Source organism: Apium graveolens, chromosome 11, assembly GCF_009905375.1.
Source record: "Apium graveolens cultivar Ventura chromosome 11, ASM990537v1, whole genome shotgun sequence".
Lineage (NCBI taxonomy): Eukaryota > Viridiplantae > Streptophyta > Magnoliopsida > Apiales > Apiaceae > Apium > Apium graveolens.
Window position 1 is genome coordinate 192,698,701 of NC_133657.1, and position 22,855 is coordinate 192,721,555.

General features: G+C 32.6%; 1 pseudogene; it reads left to right on the top strand.

Annotated features, from left to right (window-relative positions):
* The first annotated feature begins 2,312 nt into the window (after positions 1-2,312).
* Positions 2,313-3,591, top strand: LOC141696360 (cyclic nucleotide-gated ion channel 4-like; annotated as a pseudogene).
* The last annotated feature ends 19,264 nt before the right edge of the window (positions 3,592-22,855 follow it).

Below are 22,855 nucleotides of genomic sequence, written 5' to 3' on the forward strand. Positions count from 1 at the left end.
AAGACGTGCGTGCCAAAGCCTTGGTAATTCCTCCCGTTTGCTCATTAAACACATAGGATCCGGTACGGTCTCCAGAGTAATCTTGTATAGTCTGTTTGCTGATCGTTGTACCTTCATAACCAACCTTTCTTGACCATCGTATATCCACAAGTAGTCCTCCTTCAGGATTACTTTGTTCCCATTCTCTGAAAGTTGACCAAGTGAAATTATATTGTTACACAAATCCGGAATGAAGTACACGTCATGAAACATTAGCTCTTCACCATTTTTACACTGAAACCCAACTGTTCCCTTTCCTTTTATACTTACAGTCGAACCATCACCAAAACGAACCAGGCCAGTTACTTCGTCATCCAATGTTTTAAATTTCGATCTAAAACCAGACATATGGTTAGATGCCCCGTTATCTAAATACCAAACATTTGAGTCAATTCTTTTATCAGAATTGTGACTTAGTTTTGGCACAGTATCCTGTTCATTTAGCAACAGCTGATTCCTTTCTTTAACCTTGTGTTCAACCAATAGCAATGCTGGCTCATCGTCACCCTGAGCTTGTGTTAGATGTGCTTCAGTTTTAACATCCCTCCTTCTCTCTCGTTTTGGCCTACGGCATTCAGCTGCATAGTGGCCATAGATATTGCAATTGAAACATTTTATCTCCCTCCTATCTCGTACTGAGCGTCCTCCATCACGAGAAGCGCCAGCACCTAAGTTTTTAATACCTGAAACCACATCGCCTTTGCTGGTTTTTTTCAGCCATTCTTCCCGTGTAAGCAGCAAATATCCTTCATTCTTTTCCCGTTTTCTCCACTCCTCCTCGGTTAACAAAAGTTGTTCTCCACAAACTTCAGTTTTTCCCCGTAGTCGTTCTTCATGCGCCTTAAGAGAACCCACTGCTTCTTCTATTGTCATTTTCTCGAGATCTCCAAACTGTTCGATAGTAGCCGTAATATGTAAGAATCTGGACGGAACGGATCGCAGCAGTTTCTTCACAACATATGTTTCATCAATAGTTTCTCCCAACGCCCTTATATTAGTGACCAACCCATTCAACTTCATGCAGAAATCATCAATCAGCTCCGAGTCTTTCATGTTTAAGAACTCGAATTCAGCTTTCAACATTTGAATCCTTGCTTTCTTAACCCTGTCTGCTCCTAGGCACATCATCTTCACTGCGTCCCAAGCTTCTTTAGCAGTTTCCTTGTCTGCTAGAGATAACAGTACATCCTCGGGGATACTCTGGTATATTGCAGCTAACGCCATCTTGTCCGTCTTAACCTCAATCGGTTCTTTTGTGTTGATGGGTTCAACTGCTACCCATATGCCATGCGCCTGCATATATACCTTCATCTTGAGTGCCCAGGCCGTGTAGTTGCTCTTGGTTAACATAGGATAGGTTAATCCTACTGAACCATCTTTGCTCTTTACTGTCTCCATCGTGCTTGTTTTTGGCATGTACTTTGGCATACAAAACAGAAGCTCTGATACCAAATGTAGGATCCAAATGTAAACCAGACACTTATATGTATAGATATATGTGAATGAAATTAGAGATCGTGCAGGCAAAAATAAACTCACTGTATTTACAACTAAACTGATAGACTCAAAGTTACAGATGATAAAGAGAAGACTGATAAACTACCACTTCCTAATAATGCTCTACTACTCCAGATAAGAAAGGACTCTCCTACAAACTCTCCAACTAAACAGAGACTAGTTCAGCCCGCAACAAACATGTTAGCCAGCTATTTATTTTCCTAATAAACAAAAATACTAGCTTAGATTAAATATAGTTTCAACAGTTAGTAGGCGAGAAACTTCACATTCCCAAATCTTTTCGTACAAATTTCAAAAAAGTTAAACCATTGTTCCATAGTTTCCTACTTGGATTACGAACAAGCATGGCACAATTTATTTTTATCCAAAATCAAAAAAAATAGTTATTCGTATCTATTTTACAATACCAAAATCAATTTCAAGAACTTTCTCTTTGGCTTCTACAATGGCGGGACTGCTTCGAGGCAATTGAAGAAATACTTACTCCAAATACCACTGAATGTTTAAGGTTGTTCAAAATATATTTTAAGTCCACCGACTATGAAAGACGATTCCCCCCTCTAAAAATGTTATGTTTAAAATTTGTACTTTCATGGGTCTGTTCTTGGGAATTTAAAATTTATAATCAAGGTCAACAGTCTAGTATTGTTCGATCTTTCAAATTCAAATGGTAGAGAAATTTCAAAGAAGATCAAAATAATGATGTTGCTAGTTGGATGAGTGAAGATTTTGACACTTTGTAACGGTAAAGTTACATGAAACAAAATGTGGCACTTCAATGGGGTCTTTTGGTTTGTTTTTGTTGTATCATTTCTATTAGAATTTATTTTGATAATAAAAATATTTTTGACATGTTCAACCAATATACTTTTTTAAACTTGATTTAAGAATACTCAAATCAAAGAATTAATTCAAAAACTTCGATATATTGCAGGTTGTGTTATGGATAGTAATCCCAGCTTTACTTGAAAAGGGTTCGACAACAGAAGTGATGATAATATTACTAGTAATGTTTCTTATCCAGTACTAACCAAAGTTCTATCACTCTATTTACCTATTGCGCCGAATGCTAAACCTCTCTGGCTACAATTTTTAGTACAGTTTGGTGGGCAATAGCTCTAAATTTAATCGAGTATTTTGTCGCCTCACATGTAAGTTCTCAAATTTCCACTCCTCATGGAATACGATCTTCGGGACTGTGATCTGTACATTACTTGTGGTTGATGAATACAGATATGCATTATTATTTTGCTTCTTATTGAATTAGTAAATTAATTATGAAATATAAACCATCTTCTTAATGCGTGCAGGCGGTGGGAGCATGTTGGTACTTGCTAGAAATATTCCAGAGGGCTACTAAGTGCTTGACAGAATAATGCATGAAATCACAAATTAGTTGTGTACCTAAATTTTATGGAGCAAGGCACCTGGTGAGAGATAGTAGACGACTCTTATGGGGAGAGAACAAATAAGCGAGGTTTGTGTGTCTACTGTCTGATGACAAGTTTGGTTATGGTGCTTTTAAATGGACAGTTCAACTTGTGATTAACGAAAGTCATTTGGAGAAAACCCTTTATCCTATATTTTGGGGTCTCATGACTCTTAGGTAATTTCTTTTTACTGTTATTTTTATGAATTTGATTTTTTTTTCTTATAGTGCTCTTGAAGCCTATGAACTATTATGCATTATAAAATATTGAAACAGTACATTTGGGAATCTGGAGAGCACAACAAAATGGTTATAAATTATGTTCATCATCATTGTTTTTATGACTGGACTCAACCTAGTCACCATATTGATTGCTAATATTAAGGTATAATCATGTGAGTTGATATATGTTTCTTTTCATATGCCCCTATAATAAACTTGTAAATATGTTATCTACTTTTGAATATAGGTGTTTTTGCATGCGAAAACATCAAAAAAACAGGCAATGCATTTAAATATGAGGAACATGTGATATGATTAGAAATCTCCCTGAAGGTCTTAGGAGGGACATTAAGTATCATCCGTGCTTGGACCTGGTCAGGTAGGTAATTTATTAAATGAGATTTATAAATTCTTTACATACGAAGTACCAGATCCTTAGGTAAGTAGTGTAAATCATAAAGATCATGTATTTGATTTTATTTACTTGTAGAAACCGTTAGATCTATCTATGTATTTCTTGAAGATAAACGACCAATTAAGCCATCTATTAACATATTAGTATTTTGGGGTAGGTGACTTATAATTTGGTAACAGATGCCTTCAGTTTTTCTGTATATCTATCTAGCAATTCTAATGTGAACTACAAAGGACAATTATTTCCAGAGCCATGAAATTTATTACTTATAGTTTTTCTCACTGTTTGCTTGCAGAGGATGCGGAACTAACTCCTCTTTTACACCTTGGAGCGGGAGCTTGTGCTGGAATTATTGCTATATCAGCAACCTATCCTATGGACCTGGTACGAGGTCGACTAACAGTCCAGGTATAGTTTGCACAATATTAATGATTAAATTCAAGTTGGTCAAAGGTCTGTGCAAAAGAATCAGGTACACACTAGTTTATATGAGGGAGTTCATATGTTTTGCTTCATTCTGCAGTCAGGCAACTCTCCAGGCCAGTATAGAGGATAAATAAAACGATATTTTGCGGAAAATCCCAGGATGATTGCTGCCTGTTTACAAGTATGCGACAACATCTTATATCATGCCAGTATCTTCGCATCTGCGGAGCTACCTTAAAAAATGGAAACATTGAGCATGGGAAGTGAACAGCGGCATTGAGGATAAATAAAGATGAGTTATCTAGAGAGGCTAGAGTTGAAATAAGTAGGTGATATTATTTTAGAAAAGAAAAGAAAAAATTGCTTATTTGTTCTTTTGAAGTTAGAATTTGGTACTTTAATAGTTGGACCCAAAATATATATTCGATTTAATCTATGCTTGTTGATAAGACTTTAGAACCGCTTTAGTAAGTTTTAAATTTCGTTGGATGCTTATTGTATTGACTGTTGGATGCCTTCTTTGGCACAAATAATGTAAAAGCAGAACAATTATGTCAATTTTTTTCATTTTTGAAGTGTTGAATTTGACTCTATATGGTGTTGCATAAGTCTAAACATGATGTTACATATAAATAAAAATTGTGTTGCAAATGACTAAAATTAGTGTTGCATTACACATTGTGGGACCCAATCCTGACGTGGCAATAGTGGCCCCCACTGCTGATGTGGCAAATGTGGGACCCACTGCTGATGTGCCAAAGTAGGGACTGTTGCTGACGTGGCAAAATGACGTGTCACTTTGCACTTAAGATACTGTAGTAAGGTGGCTTCATTTTTAAGCAACACTAACTGTTGTTGTCGTTGTATGCTTTTACTATTACAAATGACGCATAATGCAACGCTTTTTGGTGTTGCATAATTCGTTGTCATAAGGCTCTACGACCACGCCCACATTGGCAACCCCTGCCTTGTGTTGCCTATTACCTTAAGCAACATAATTTAGGCCATACGCAACTGGATAGTGGGGGTTGCCTATGTGCATTTGTGGCGTAGTGGATGTTGATTCCAGAAATCTATCAACACAGCTCTAATATCACTTGTCACGGGGTCAGATTTTCAACCATGAATTTTCATTGTTTTGAGAAAGCTCCTTGCCATTTCAATCATAGTTTTATTGTGTCGTTCAACCACCCCATTTTGCTGAGGCGAATAGGAGGCTGTGAAATGGTGATTTATTCCAGCTTCTTTACAGTAAGCAATGAACTTTTTAGACATGAACTCGCCTCCGAGATCAGTTCCAAAAGTTCTGATCTTTCTATCATTTGTCTCAACCAAATAACGAAATCTTTTAAATGCTCCATAGGCTTCATCTTTATGACTCAATAAATAAGCCCACATTACACGAGTGTAGTCATCTATTAAGAGGAGCACATACCTGTTGCATGTAGTTGTGTTTGCCAATATAGGGCTACAAAGATCGCCGTGCACTAGTTCCAAAGTTTGCTTGCAAGAAAAAATCGATTTTAAAGGGAATGAATTTCTTGATTGCTTTGACATCAAACACCCCTCACATATCTCTTTCGGTTGAATGATTTTGGGCAGGCCTTGTACCATCTTTGTTTCTAACATTAATTTCATCGCTTTGTAGTTAACATGTCCAAACCACATATGCCATAACCAACTTTCTTTCTCACAATTTGACAACAAGCATTTGTTTTCACTGGTGTTGAGAGTGATTTTATAAAGTCTTTTCATCGATTTCTTTATCTTCATCATAAGATTTCCTTGACAGTCCCATACCCACAAGAAGTCACCTCTCATAACCAACTGATTACCTTCTTCTGACAATTGACCGAGGCTGATTATGTTACTACACAGTGATGCTATATAACAAACATCTCCAAGCATCTTCTCTTCCCCATTCTTGCACTTAAGAACTATTAAGCCTTTTCCCTTTTTTGTGGACCAATGATCCATCTCCAAATTTACATGTCCAACCTCACTTTTATCAAGCACGCGAAATTTGGATTTTTATCCCGTCATGTGATTGCTAGCTCCATTTTCAAGATACCATAAATTTGATTCCATCTTATTTATCACTCATTCATTACTCAATTTTGGTGTCGTTTCTTCATTGATTAAAAACACCATTTCTTTTTTTTTCTTTCTTAGCCAAAAATAAAGTCGGTTCATCGTCAGGTATCTGTGAAAAATTCGCCTCCTCCTTGGTTTTCCTGTCACGTTTTGGTTTTTGACATTCTATGGCAAAGTGTCCATAGGTGCTACAGTTGAAATACCGAATTTTGCTTTTATCATGAACACCACACATTATATCTTTTCCATGGAATTCAAAGTTACCTCGAGGCCTCTGTCTTGAAAGTGTCTCTTCCTCTCTTATTTCCTCGTTTCAGCCATTTGTCCCCAGTTAACAAAAACTTGTCATCCCCCCTTTCTCGTTTTGCCCACTCTTCCTTCGTGAGCAATAGTTGACTCCCATTTCCTTCACTTATCCCTCATAACCTTTCTTCATGCGCCTTCAAGGACCCTATTGTTTCCTCTATTGTTTCCTCCACAGACATCATCTCCTAATCTCCAAACTGCTCAATGGTTGAGGCAATTTGGAGAAATTTCGTAGGCACAGCTCGTAGCAATTTCTTGACTATATACGACTCAGGTATGGTTTCTCCCAAAGCCCATATATAAGTCACCAAACCACTGAGTTTTAGATATAAATCGTCGAGTGATTCAGACTCCTTCATGCTTATTGCTTCGGATTCAGCCTTCAATGTTTGAGTTCTAGCAGTCTTTACGCGTTCAGCATCTTGACACGTAATCTTAATGGCCTCCCATTCCTCCTTTGTAGTCTGTTTCCCAGCGAGTGACATAAGTATGTCCATAGGAATTCCTTGGTAAATCACCGCCAAAGAGATCTTATCAATTTTGTCCCCCAGATTCTTTTCAGTTGTCTCTACAGCTCTCTAAACTCCGCGAGCTTGCATGTTGACCTTCAACTTATAGCCCATGTTGTGTAATTCCCCTTAGTCAGCATAGGGAAGCTCAAGCTAATGGCTCCGTCTTTAATTTTCCGTGGTTCTACCGTTGCCATCCTGGGCTTGAACTTGGGCATCCACCAATGTCCCCTGTGCTTTGATACCAGATTATAGGAATATAACTTGACTTATGATAATAATAAATATGTATATTTTAAACGCGAAAGCAAAGATGGACGCTAACTTGATGACTTTTATTCTGCTGCTGCAAATACATAATATAGAGCCACAACAATAGAAGGTTGCAAGAAAATAGGAACAACCAAACTGAAAGTCCTACAACAACTCTACTGCTAACGTTCATTTCCTAGAGCTCCAAAAAATACTCAGAAAAGCAAAGACCAAGTCATAGTCTCATTTCATTGCCAGCAAAACAAAATAAACGAAATAAAAAACATCAATCAATAAACAAATTTAGAATTGCAGCCCTTGTATATTTCATCTACCGCCTCAACAATTCATCGAGAAATGGGCTACAATTAGTGTTTTTATTTTGTTATGATTCAATTTTAAAGATATTACATATTATTTTAATTTTAAAAATTGTTCAAATTAAAATATTTGAGTAATAATAAATGTAAATAATTTATTTGAGTAATTTTATTCTTTCTTGAAATGTCTTCAATAATTTTAATAAAATTAAATAATTAATTAATTATGGCGGTGTAATGTAGCATTCCTTGCAACTTGAGTGACATTTGTCCTACAAATAAATATTCATTTCATGTAATTTTTTATTTACTTTAAAAAAAAAAAAAAAATTTTATATAAACATTTATTAAAGATCATTAATTCCGAAATAATAGGTCTTAAACTTCGTTAAATACTAATTTGCGATAGACAATGGTTTCATAGAAATAATACAAAACCATTGGACTTGTAGACAAATGATTTCTTAGACTTTGTATGACTTTTTGTTCTACAACGGTTAAGTGAGAATAAACTGTCGTATATAATCGAACGACGGATTACGTCGTAAAACCCGTTGTTTGATAAATCTTCAGACAATCGGAAACAAGTCTCATATATATATTAGTCATTTTACCATATTTTCCTTACTCAAAGGATAGCGGTGATGGGTTACCTACGATAAAAAATATTACTCATTTTATCATATTTTCCATATAAAATCATGCAAGTTAAGTTTACAATTTTTTAATAATTTTTTAACATAACTAAAATCATTATACTTTAACATTTGTAAGGTTATATCGTCGAAAAAATTAATTAAAAAATAATTTTGTTGATTGGGAATAAATCTCGTGTAGATGAGTAATACTCATGCAAGATAAATTTGAAATATTTTTTTAATTTTTTCACATGGCTAAACTCAATATAGTTTAATATTTGTACAGTTGGATCGTCCAAAAAATAAATTTAAAAAATAATTTTGTTGATCAAGAACGAATCTTGTTATAGGGATTTGTACTTTTACCGGATTTTTTCTCATAAAGTCATGAAATATAAGATTGATTTTTTTTATAATTTTTTCATATGACTAAAATATGTATGCTTTAACTTTCACACGTTGGATCGAAAAATAATTTTGTTATTCAGGAACAAATCTCTTTTAGGGTTGTAGTACTTTTAATGAATTTTCCTTATAAAGTCATGCAAGATGAGTTTTATTTTTTTATAATTTTTTCACATGAATAAAATCAATATAATATAACATTCTTACGTTTGGATGGTCTAAAAATTATTTTAGAGGATTATTTTGTTATATGGGAAAGAATCTCGTTTAGGGTAGTAGTACTTTTACCTAATTTTCCTTTTTATGTCATATAAGATAAGTTTGATTTTTTTTCATTTGACTAAAATCTATATACTTTTACAGGATTTTCCTTATAAAGTCATGCAAGATAAGTTTTATTTTTTATAATTTTTTTACATGACTAAAATCAATATAATTTAAAATCCGTATGGTTGGATCGTCTAAAGAACAATTTTAAAAAATATTTTTTTATTAGGGAATGAATCTCGTTTACGGTAATAGTACTTTTACCGAATTTTCCTTATAAAGTTAATAATTAAAAAAATAATTTTGTTATTCGGGAACGAATCTCGTTCAGAGTAGTAGTAATTAAAAAAATAATTTTTCTTATAAAATCATTTAAGATAAGTTTGAATTTTTTTAATAATTTTTTCATATGACTAAAATTTGTATACTTTATCATCCGTACCGTTGGATCATTCAAAAAAATCATTTAAAAAAATAATTTCGTTGATTGGGAACGAATCTCATTAGAGGGAATATTACTTTTTCTGAATTTTCCTTATAAAGTGATGCAAGATAAGTTTTATATTTTTATAATTTTTTCACATGACTAAAATCAATATAATTTAACATTCTTCTAGGTGGATCGTCAAAAAAATTATTTTAAAAAATTATTTTGTTATTCAGGAAAGAATCTCGTTTAAAGTAGTTGACTTTTACCTAATTTTTCTTATAATGTTATTCAAGATAAGTTTGAATTTTTTTAATTTTTTCATTTCACTCAAATCTATATACTTTAACATTCGTACGGTGGATCGTTCAAAAAAATATTAAAAAAATAATTTTGTTGATAGGTAACAAATCTCATTAAAGGGAATAGAACTTTTACAAAATTTTCCTTATAAAGTCATGCAAGATAAGTTTTATTTTTTTATATTTTTTTCACATGACTAAAATCATATAATTTAACATCAGTACGGTTGGATGGTCTAAAGAATAATTTTCGAAAATTTTTTTGTTATTCGGGAATTAATCTCGTTTAGGGTAGTAGTCCTTTTACCGAATTTTCCTTATAAAGTTATTCAAGATAAGTTTGAATTTTTTTTTATAATTTTTTCATATGATTAAAATCTATATACTTTAAGATCTATATGGTTGGATCGTTTAAAAAATCATTTAAAAAAATAATTTTGTTGATTGGGAACAAATCTCATTACAAAGAATAGTACGTTTACTGGATGCAAAGTCATGCAAGATAAGTTTGATTTTTTAATAATTTTACACATGACTAAAATCAATATAATTTAACATCCGTATGGTTGGATCGTCTAAACAATTATTTTAAAAAAATATTTTTTTATTCGGGAATGAATCTCATTTAGGGTGGTAGTTCTTTTCCTGAATTTTCCTTATAAAGTCATTAAAGATAAGTTTCATTTTTTATAATTTTTTATATGACTAAAATATATATAATTTAACATCTGTATGTTTGATTCATTCAAAATATCATTTAAAATTATTCTAGATTAAAATTTAAGAATTCGATATCAAACAACAGTTTTTTTAAAAAATGTTGTATGATACCTTCAGAAAATCAAGGCCTCTTATAGTGCCAACTAAGTGATCCACGTGAAGTTAATCAATGGGCTAGATTTTGCGAACTAAGCGATCCGGATGAAATATTTTCCACCAATCAGATGGTGCCACGTTTTCTTTTAAATAGACAACGGTTTTTATCTTGTTAGAACTGTTGTCTGAGACTCATTTAAAAGCCGTTTTCTGAAAGGTAAACATCCAGCGAAAAGACTTTTAAATTAACCGTTGTCTCGGGATCGCTTAGACAACACCTTCATAAACTGTTGTCTCTTTACATTTATAAGACAACAGTTTTTTTAAACTGTTGTTATAGAGTTGAATTAACAACAGTTTTTTATAAACCGTTGTTTACTATTTTACAAAAGTTAACCATTCTATTGTATGAAGGGTATTAAGACAATAGTTTAAAGAAAATGTTGTGCATTTTTTAACAACGGTTACTTGCACCATTTTGTGATATGTATTAAAATAACAGATTTAAAAACCCGTTGTCTAACTTTTAACAACGGTTACTCATCCCGTTGTATGAAGCATATCAAGATAATAGTTTTCAAAAACTGTTGTGCAAACTCCACCTTTTTGTTATTTTTTTTACAACTGTACACATAACCGTTGTATGAACCTTTGATTAGACAATGGTGTTATAGGAGGGCAAAATAAAACCGTAGTTTGTCATTTGGGGACAACAATTTTTTTTCAACTGTTGTCTGATAAGTGGTGTCTGATGTTGTTTTTCTTGTAGTGAAAAGGGAAAAAATTAGATAAAATAGAAAGAAAGACATCGGAGGGAGCTACGAATAGAAGTTAAAAATAGTTTGTGATTTCATGTAATGTATTGAACTTACTGTTTAATTAAAAAGAATCTATAATAAATATTTTTGGTTATACTCTATGTTATTCATTGTATTATTTTCCAAATTTATTTAAAATTGTGATTTATAGAGTTGTCATGATTTAATGTTCTAGAATAGCTACCAATGTTTGTGCCACCTTTGATAGAGTTTCTAATCCTAATCTATATAAGACAAACAAGTGCAGGCATCTTTGTTTTATGTTTATCAGATCCGATTTTATTAGAAGACTTAAAAAGAAAAAATAGGCACGAACGTTAGTTCTTCTCTTCATCATTTCTTGTACAGGTAATTATACTAATTTTGGACAAATATCACAATAATATAATAGTAAGATGAAAATCAATTATCGTACCTATTACTCGGTCATATACAAAATAATAAATAATGAAGATTCTCTTGACTACTGATATAAAATTTTGAAAATAAGAAGGGTGGGTCCAAACGTGGAATGATGTAATAAGCCGTGGACTTAGAACCTCCCATGAAAAACTAGTAAAATTTTAATTTAGATGTCTTTTATTTGAGTGTGTGTGTGTATATATATCCAATACAATTGTCGATTATTTGTGTGTGCATATTCATACCAACACCCACACATATTTATATATATAAATTTTAAAATTCTAATTTTTACTATTATTAATGTCTTTTGCATCTTGATCTTGACTCCTTAATTTTTTGCACATGTTTGTATTTCGAGTTTATCATCTTTCAAGAAGCGTGTCACAAAATAACAAAATACTATGGATGTCATTGAAGCTCGTGCAAATCAGAATTATCCAATTGTCAAATTTGTTGAGGACACACAACTGTATTTGTACACTATAATATCTAAGCTCCCAATATTTCCCAATATATATAGATAAATTTTCTTTGTATAAATTGGATTGTACCAAAAAATTTGAGTCGTAGGTTCGTTGAAATTAAATGAATTGATATATTGAAGATGAATGAACCTACACGTTCCAGCCTTACATATGTGTTTTTAAGTTCATTAAAGATTAACAATGATAGCATTTTATCATTCGGCAGCAAGAGGTGCCTTTAGAAAATTATGCTACACCTTTCTGACTGGAAATTACAGGACTGTCTATATGGAAGGATTCTAGAGTTGTGATACATTGAGGAAGTCATAAAGTACTTTACAAATCAATTATTCGTTTGTCGGTTATTTGTGTGTATATCATAGATTTTTATATTGTCAACAGCACAAATTCCTCGAATTTTATTAGAATTATATGTGTGTTTATACTTCTTGACATTGACTACTTAATTTTTGCGGTTTTCATCTGGAACACAATAAAATATGAGTTATTAAATTTTCATTGGCTTTTACTTATTAAATACAATGAACCACCTCTATACTGAAAAAAATCCACCAATAACGAGAAGCCACTTCATAAAAATAGTATGGAAGTAAGTAACTAATGTGGGCACAAATTATACAGATCCTATTTGTGCCCTTGTTTGAATTATATGTTCACTTTTTTAGTAATGATTCAGTAATTGTTGAATTTATGAGATTTTAATTATATGATATGGATTTGGGTGTAATATAGACATGATAAATAAGGAAAAAATGTATATATATACCTATGACTACTCCATCATATATAGAAGAAAGAAGGTACAAATCTACCTAGGGCCACGCCATTATAAACACAAGAAATAAAAACGGAAGATAAGAGAAAGAAAAGAAAACATAAGAATTTTACTCAACAATCCAATACCATCAAAGGGAGAGCAACATGAAGAGTGTGTGAGAGTCTCAATCAAACAACATAAAAACCCAAACTAAAATCAATTTTTTATGTTTAAGAATGACGGACAAATTAAAAATCACAATTACAATAAAAATTATATGACATGGATTGGCTTAGTATAAGGTGATTAATATAATTTACAATTACGTCATTTAACAAGACATTGGTGCATTAATTTTATGATAAGAGGTAAAATATAGAACAAGAGATCTGTAGTTTGAGATGCTATATTCTGCTTATTTATTAGTGAACGAACTCGAGACAAGTTCAACAACTAATATACAATTGATGCACATAACAAAGATACAATTGTAACCTCTGTTTGAAGATCATTACCAATATCACAACTGTAAGAATGAGGACGTGGGGAGGAATTTATAAGAGTACGAAATCAACAACTAGTAAGTGTATCATATTTTTCAATTAGTAATACAAACTGATAACAATTGAACTCATGATGGAAGGAGAGATTGTTGCAGATACCAAACCGGGTTCACTTTAATTTTTCTTGAATTTCTCTGCGGTTGTTTTCAATTTGTCTAGTCGGTTTTGGTTTCAATCAGGGTTTCATTACAACTTGACTGATGGTTTGTCTTGTGTAATGTGTTCCTTATTATTGAATTAACTTCCGTTGGCCGGTTAGTCCTTTGAAGAGGATGAAAATGTTGGACATAAATTGTCTTCATAAAAGATATATATAAAAACATGGCAAAAATTATAGTAAGAGGATCGTCACACGATTGATGGGTTGAAATATATTTTACCATTGCCATTGATTAATTTTAAAATTTATGTTTTTGGTATAATACAGTAAGAAATTTTGCAAAATTACTATTTTTACATGGACGTAATCATTCAAGGAAGTGTTGTCATTTCCCACACGATTCCTCTGACCGCTGCCAATTATTGTGAAAAGAATTGGATTTGTTGCCTACCTGCATCAAAAATTACTCAGTGAACATATATAGTGAAGGATTGGATGATGCTTGGTCAAAATGCCGGAAGGATACCGAGGGGTAGTTTTAAATCTAATCCAAGAAGTAGGTTTCTAGATGTCTTGGATTGAGAAGGATCTATGGATGCCTTATTGGTATTTGCAATTGGCAGAGGAAGCCTTTGAACTTTTTTTACCAAAATAATGTTATGGAATGTACAAAGAGATCCAAAGCCATAAGACGTATAACATGCAGGCAATTTTTGTGCACAACTAATATTTCAAATAATGTAGATTTACGGAAAATATAAGTCTCAAGTGAATAAAATTATGGGCCAATGTACTATTACAAATTGGATGATCACACTCGTTCTCGTTTACATTTTCAACCGAGTATATCATGAAATCGTTTGGACAAGCATGTATCATTTTATAATCAAGCCATAAATCTCTTATCATTTTTATGGCAACATTAAGATTTACACTACTAGAAATTTGTCAATAGACATCGCTTATTAGCCGATGTCTATTTAAAATCCAAGCGATGTCTTTGCATGCGATGAGAAAGCTAGGTGCATTACACATCGCTTATTAGCTGATGTCTATACACAGTTTAGACATCCTTTTTCTTAACAATGTGATGTATTTTTCTTCAATGTATACCTTCACTATGGTTTCAGTTATTCATTCTTATGTCATGTATATCATTTTAAACTTATCACATATAAAGCAATATGATACATTAACATCGAAAAACTTGTTAAACTATTGTTTAACTTAACATATTACATCAGTCTTTTATCAGAAGCGATGTTGTACCTTTCTTTTTTTAATGAAATCGATGTCTTTGTGTATGTTTAACATCAGTTCTTTCAAAATGTGATATCTATTATATTGTTTTACATCAGTCATTTCTTGTGAGCTGATATATGTGCCTGCTTATGACATCAGTTTATTGTATGAAATGTCTTATTTGACTACATTGTACATCAATTATTTTGTTCATGTATTGATGTTTGTTTATTTTTTTTATTCATGAACCCCCTGTTTCAATCACATGCCCAAAACCCAAACAAGAGTCATCCAAAAACATTCCAATTGCCATTTTACCATTCCAAAACTAACCAAACTAAAACAAACGCAAAAACAAACATACATTCATTGATTTACCATAGATTATACCAAGTACGTACATATATCCACCACCAACCAAACTTCATAATCCAAACAAACTACATAACTGCAAAAGCAAGTACTAGACATCCACCATCGATCATTTACATAGTTCATCCCAAACAAAAATTTACCAACTAAAGTTCCCCCATCATATTTATCAACAAAAACCACTAGTATCTCTTACCAATTCTTACAAATTTAATCTACATAAAGGAGCTGCAGATTAGGCCTGTTTATAAGAAGGACTCGATATGGCTAAGAGTCTCACATCGAACCTCGTCCAGCTCAGCCTTGGCAACAGTCACCTTTCGATTCTTTATCGACCACTGAAAAGTGTAACACACAGGAATTAGTAACAATGAATTCTACCACAAATTATATGTACACCAATTATATCAAGAATGAATTAAGCAAAAAAATATACCTTTTTGACAAATGTCATTTCATTATCCATGGCAATTTCTTTCATATACCACATAACAACATAGCCGCATTCAGTTCCACCGGGCTGTTTGGGGCATCCCTATTTAATCAAAAAAACTCAGACTAATTAATAAGTAAATTAATGCCCTTATCTAACTGAAAAAACTCTGACTAATAAGTAAATTAATGCCCCTGGTTCTGACGGTAATATATCTGATAGTCGGTGCTTTATTTCCCCTTCCGGCCTGAACATTGAACGCAATCACAGCCCTGTCATCTTAGCAGTATCAATAACACAAATTGATAGATATCTCAATAATGAAAATAATCACTCAAAATTAAATGCAAATACCTTGATATTGCTTTTTCCAACTCGGGAAAGGTAGTTGAACGAGGCAGAGGATTGAGTATGAAAACCTTACCCGCCCAAATCACAACCAATATCCAATGGCAGCTATTTTTTATAAATATTTATAATAAACCGAATTAATATCAGAATCATATCATTTTGAATTTCATGCTTATAAATAAATAAATAAAGCGATTTATAATAAATCTGGAGAAATTTTTTATGTACTTACTTGCTATTATGTGGCATAAAAAAGAGAAGATCAGGATTACCCTCTTTAAATGGACTAACCAAATTATCTTCGAAATTGCTGTTCAAGGTAAACGAGACTCCGGGATCACAAAAGGCAAATTGCTCCAAATTTTCACTTTCACAAACCATGCAATGCAAGTATCTGCATTGCAAATAAAATGAAATTATAAAAAAAACAAGAATATAAATGCAGAAATTATCCACAAGAAGACAAGACAATAATTAAAAAATTTATACTACTCACGCCATGTATGCATAAATTGCTGCTTGGCCAATCATTTTAAACTCAAGAGAAGCAATTATGTTTTCATGTAAAATGAAAATTCTTTTCTCAACACCAAACACCTCCGCATCGCACGGGACTTGAATGGAGTTTCCAGTGGACTTCATGAATGTCGTTGCATGTTTATACAACAACCAAAAGCGCTTCAGAACATTTTTATTGATTTCCATTTTTATTCTTTTCTGCCTTGGACAAATTAAAAATTGAAGGGGGTAAGTAGGTTTTTTTTCTCCTTTTTGTGGAGCTAGATCAGCCCTAACCCCCATGTCAATTATGTCAAGACAAGAAGCTTCACTATCTTTAGACTTAGGTTTCATATTTAGTAGTGTGCCGATCAAGCTATCACACACGTTCTTCTCAACGTGCATGACATCTAAACAATGACGGACATGGTGAAACTTCCAATATTCTAATTCGAAAAAAACCGACTTTTTCTTCCATTGACAATCAACCTTCTTTGACTTCCTTACTACCTTCCCAAACTGAAATTTAATTTTATCTTGCTGCAATAAAACCTCTTCTCCAGACAGAGGTTGACGTGCCTGCCCTAATTCTTGTTGTCCATTAAAAGCGGCATTTTGCTTCCTATATGGATGATTCCTAGCCAAGTAACGCCGATGGCCTTGGTAACACATCTTCCTGCTATGGCTTAAATACTTGGCAACTGTATCATCAACGCATACTGGACAACACATATAACCTTTATTAATACATCCAGACAGATTTCCATATACAGGAAAGTCATTTATTGTCCACAATAAAATTACTTTTAAAGTGAAATATGACTTGGTGTATGCATCATAAATATTTGGTTCACCTTCTTCCCACAACTTCTTTAAATCATCGATTAAAGGCTCTAAATATACGTCAACGTCATTGCCAGGCTCATGTGGACCGGAAACTAAAATTGTTAGCATCATAAATTTCCTCTTCATATATTACCACAGAGGAAGATTATAAGTCACTAATACTAATGGCCAACAAAAGTATCTATTGGTTAGATCGTTAGTATGCGGGTTTATACCATCTGCAGACAACACCAAACGAATATTTCGTGCATCACTACCGAAGGCAGGCCACCTATAGTCGATATTTCTCCAAGAAGGAGAGTCGGCTGGATGCCGCATCTTTCCGTCTTCTATTCGCTACTTTGAGTGCCAGGTCATTAGTTCAGATGTAGAAGGAAATTTAAACATCCATTTGAATCTCAATATAATTGGAAAATACCACATTACTTTAGCAGGAACATTAATTCTTATTTTACCATCCTTTCCAAACTTCCAGCTAGATAAATGACACCTAGGACACTCAGAAGCATCAATATTTACCCCCCGATACAGTATGCAATTGTTTGGACATGAGTGATATTTTATGTATTCTAGGCCCAAGTCAGATAAGGTTTTCTTGGCTTCATATACATTAGGTGGCATCACATTGTCCTTAGGAAGGAGAGAGCCAACGGTAGACAACAAATTGTTAAAGGCACTATCACTAATTCCGAACCTAGCTTTCCAATTGTGCAATTTTAGCATCGACTCCAACTTGGTACATTCACTACCCTCATACAAAGGCCTGTTCAGCATCAGCCACAAATTTCCTAAACTGATACGACTCATTATTGTACTCACTCGAATTATATGTAGCATCACAAACATTGACTGTTTCTGATGCAAGGCCAGGGAAAGGTAATAGTGCGCGGGCAGACGTAGGTGCAGAGGCAGGCGTAGATGCAGGGGTCGGAGCATTTTTATTAACTGATGACCTACTTGCAGACCCTTGTGTATGCCAAATCCAATCAAGGTACCCCAGACTAAAACCATTTTCATATAAATGTCCCCTGATAATCTTAACTGCAAATTTTTTGAAGTTAGCACATCTTTTACAGGGGCAGGAGATTCTTTTGGGATCACTAGCATTTTCCTCGGCAAATATCAAAAACTCTTCAACCCCGATTTCATAGTCAACTGTGTCCCTATCTTTGAAAATCCAAGATTTGTCCATGTTATTCTCAAACTACCTGATTGTCAAATAACATATTAATTTACTATATACAATAGTACATTTACTACCTAGTATAATCAATATAAAATTCCTATATTCACTCATAAACCATGCTACTTACAACGACAAGCCCTAAACACAAATATATTTACAAACAACACAAACATAAATATATACAAGCACTTGTTATTACATGTAAATCTGTATTTTAACTACACATACAACTATACAAGCAATAACTACACATTTCAATTTCACATGCATACATACAACTACATAAATATATACATGCGGCCCAAACAAATATAAATAGATATGTAAATAAGAATATACCTAACAAAGCAAGCTCCAAAATCCCAAAAAACACAGCAACAAACTCCAAGCCCAAAATCCAACTTAATTAGCTCCGAGCTTTAAGCTTTAATAAACCCTTAGCTCCAAGATTTAGCTCCAAGAAACACCACTCCTCACCTTAAACTTCAATGAACACACTTCACTCCTTAATCTTTGAATCTGTCACAAAAATTGAAACAAATGAGAAAAAAAACATTTGAAAGAAAGACAGTAAGAAATTAAGAGATGAGTTGAAGAAATTGAGAGGTTTAATTGGAGATTCAAGGTCTAATCGGAAAGGGGGAAAGATAGTAAGCATACATTTGAGAGTTCTAGGTTTAGCAGTCGAGAGAGAAAGGGGGAATGAGTGAATGAGTTTTTGTTTTTCTTTTTGTGGAGAATGTAATTTTTTGTTTTTGTTTTAATTTTGATTTATTTTTAATTTTATGTTATAATGTTATTAAAGTGAATGAGTGAATAGGCGGGAGGGGAAATATACTAAGGGGGGAAAGTAAAAAATTTCGCTAAGGGTGGGGTGCAAAAGGGAGAAGCAACGGGCTCTAATTTTTTAAAATTGAGCTTAGACATCGGTTATTATGTCAATCGATATTAGAAGGAAATTGGAAATCGGTTTATATGTTAACTGATGTAACGTAGTTTTTAAAAGAACAACTTAGACATCACTTTACTCAAAAGCTGATGTAAACATACCAAAAAGAAATCACTTTTTTTATGTGATGTAAAAAATGCTTTTAACATCAGTGACTTTTCTTACTGATGTCTAATGTGCGATATTAATGCTGATTTTCTAGTAGTGTTACATTGGGAAATGCTTCCCTAACTAGATGTAGAATACTGCTGAATGCAGACTCAGTAAACCCATGACTGCACTTCAATTGGTAAAGTCTAACTATGAAAACTAAATGAGTAAATTTTTCAAACCTGAGAAACAGTGGTTCTTTCCCTTCCTTCAACCTTATAAAAGTCTTTCATGACTTCATTCATTCCATTTATATCCTTACCTTCATTGCGAATCATTTCATCAAAATCGTCACCTAGGTAGATGTGTCATATTTCATCTCATCATTATTAATTTTTCCGAACTTATCACTTAACACTTCATATATCCAATAAATGGACATGGACCCTTAAGCACAAGATGATCATCTACATTTAGTTGTGAGTACCAGTACTGATTACTAAAATCTTTTTAAGGGCATTGTAGTTTACTTCCTAAGGTAAAATTATCAAAGGAATTCCTACGAAAATATGTGGCCCCATTACAAGAAGCCTCATTGTGTTTATATAGTAAAAGCCAAGTCATTGATATTAATTTACCAGCCTATTTTCTATTTTCTACACAAGAAAGTAAATAAATAATATGCATAAATATACGACGTCGAATAATATTCTACTTATTACTCAACATATTCTTACAAACACAAACATTACACAAAGATAAAGATATTATTACTCAACACAAGATAAATTTATAATTGAGTTTACGCATAAAAAAGTTTACGCGGTAAATATGCAACAAACATGAAGCAAATACAAGTAGTGCATTAATATTTACAAAAAAAATAGTCATAATGAAGCTTACAACCAAAATCATAAAAACAAAACCGTATTTTAAAAGAAACATACTCACATTTAAAGTTGTAATTTAAAAATTCCTATTTTAAATCTTGGACAACGTCACAATCGAAATCTTAATTTAAAATGCCCGGGTGAATTATTTTTAAAGCCCTCTTATTTTTAAAACCTTGGAAAATATGGGGCCTGAAATTTTGGAAATCTGTTGCAATAGTTAAACAAACTCATTGCAAACCATTAAATTTTTTTGCAAGAACTCAACTCATTTGTAATATCCGGGATATATCGTGTAATTATTTTTTCTATTAAATAATTATTATGTGTGTTCAGTATCTATTCTGTGAGATAATTGTTAAGTGTTATATGTACTTGGATATTCAAAAATAATATTAATTGAGTATTTTAATTTTTATATGTCCAAAATAAAATATAGAAAATTGTCATATCTTCCTAATTATTTTGATGTTGATTTATGGATTTATAAGAATCATATGAAATTTCTAAAATCTTTTTCCGGGTAATTAAAATCTATTTTTATTAAAACGGGAACCAACCAACGTCACCCTTTGTTACGTTTTTGGAACCCGAAACCCTTCCGAGAACTCCTTCCTAACCTAATTGTAATATTCCGAGCATATTCCATATTTCGACTTTTTCGATCCGGCGTACGGTTTGTTCTGCGCGGGTCCCGGCGCAACATTTTTGATACAATATTCATTTCGGTAAATCAATAAAACCCGTATTTTCGGTAAACGGGAGATTTTTTTAAACTATCCCAATTATCACTTCGTAATACGTGTAACCGAGCGCTGAGACCAAGACCGCAGTACAAATTGTACTGGTTTGGATAATTATCCCGAAAACGGATACCGTTTCGATCAGTTTTTATAAATAAACGTACCGCTTTGATCCAACGGGATACTAATTTTCCATAAATATAAATAGCCTTCTACCATGTTTTATTTCGTATCAAAATCATTTGTAGACAGATAAATATATAATTTTACAGAGAAAAATCATATATTCATAAACTGTTCTAAGAATCAAATCAACTGTTGAAGGTGTTATTGATCTTTGTTTGAAAAGCTCGAGTACTGGATTTGAAGGTCTTGAAAAGCTCTATCAGAATCTGTAATCCATATACCTGCAGAATCAAAGTTTTATTTTCTGGAAATTTATTTATTTTGAATTATTTTATTAAAAATATGAATTTTTGTTCGGATGATTGTTTGTATGATTTGATGATTGCATGTTGTAGAGCTTGTTTTCCTGATGATTTTCATATGTCATACGTCTGATTTGGAGTTCAATAACATGCTCAAAAGTGGGTTTAATTTTCGAATTTCAAAATTAGGGTTTATAACCCGTATGAATGTTTTCAATTAAAATTTGGAGGTTTTTGATTCAGGGGTTATTAACTGTTGATTTCTAGTGGTTTGTGTTCCTTATGAAATTTGCAATCGATTGATATATAGCTCATTAACAGAGGATGCTTGAATCGTAGGGAGTTGTGTTTTTAAAATTCCCGATGTTCGCCGGAAACCGGCGATGTTCTTTGCCAATTTCCGGCCAGAACAGGGATGATTAGAATGATTTGTTTGCATGGATATGTTCCTGGTAATCTGTAGTTTAATTCTGCAGGTGATGGTGGTGGGAGGATGCCGGAGGAGAGTTCTCCGGCCACCCCCGACTTTTCCGGCGACTGGAAATGCGAAATTGCAGATTGGTCCCTGTACTTTTGAAAACGATGAAGTTTGGTCCCCCAGGTTTCCAGACTTTGCAAAAATTGGATTCTTGTTTTAAAAATATTTAAAAATCATATTTCCTATTTATTTTTATTATAAAAATTCATTTTTAATTTCTGAAAATTCTAAAAATTAGTATTTTAATTCCGAAAATTATTTTTAATTCAGAATTAAATCCGAATTAATTAGTTAATTAATTTCAGTTAATTTTTAATTGATTAATTGGTCAATTAAATCGGAAATTAATTGATTAATTGATTTAATTAATTATTAATTGATTTTAATTAATTATTTAATTAGATTTAATTACTTAAAAATTGATTTAAAAATTCCGAAAAATAGTTTCGAGCTTTAAAATATTAGTCTAAATTATTTCCAAGGCTCGATAATTATTAAAAAATTGATTCGGAGCCAGAACTGGCCAACCGAACACTGTTTATTATTCCGAAATTGATCCAACGACCCGTTTTAATTACGAAAAATGTTTTAAAAATCATTTTAAATACCCGAAAGCCTATTAATGACCCGATACTTCTTTATAAACGACATATCATTGATTATGTGATGTATTATGTGTTATACGTGACTTGTTGATTGACTATCGGTCTATATATATTCGATGTTTACTTGATTATTGCATAACTTTTAATCCGTTAATCGGATTTGGGTAAAACGAAGGGTAGATAGAAGTATGTGTTGAATAGAACTCTATGAGTCGATTATTGATAGATGCT